We start from the raw sequence: 604 nt of genomic DNA on the forward strand, positions 1-604 counted from the left end.
GCTCCTGGCCTTTCATGTGGTTGAGGTCAAGACAGTTGGGAGTCCTGGAGCTGGAGCTGTCCTGGAAGATTGGCAGCTGACCCTCCTGGCTGGGGACACAGTTCTGTCTGTGGGCAGGATGCCTCAGCAGATCCCTATGTGGCCACTCCACAGGCTGCTTGAATGTGCCGTGACTTTGCTGCTGGATTTGTCCAGAGTGAGTCTCAAAGAGAGGACATAGTGACACTAGGCAAGGCATACATTTTAGTGAGGAGATGTGACGGGGGACACATGACCATGGGGTCTCTGCTCCCACTGTGAGCCCAGTTTCCAGAAGCTGCAGGCCTGAGTGAGGAATGGAGTGGCCAGGTGAATGTTCCGGTGAGCCAGAGCCTGGAGACGGCACCTGTGACTCTGGGGCGCCGTCCTCTAGGAGGCATGTACACCCCAAATCTGTGGCCAGTGCACGGGGTCCCCAGTGGGTAGAATATGTGAGATGGAAACAGGAGGGCCTCATGTATCATCAGTCCCAGCGACCTACTTGGGAACTGGACTCTCACACGCACGACTCTGGACTCGGCATCCAAAGGTTTGGCATCCAAAGGAGGGATGTATCCACCAGGTG

Source organism: Bison bison, unplaced genomic scaffold, assembly GCF_000754665.1.
Source record: "Bison bison bison isolate TAMUID 2011002044 unplaced genomic scaffold, Bison_UMD1.0 scf7180017864255, whole genome shotgun sequence".
NCBI classification, from domain to species: Eukaryota; Metazoa; Chordata; class Mammalia; order Artiodactyla; family Bovidae; genus Bison; species Bison bison.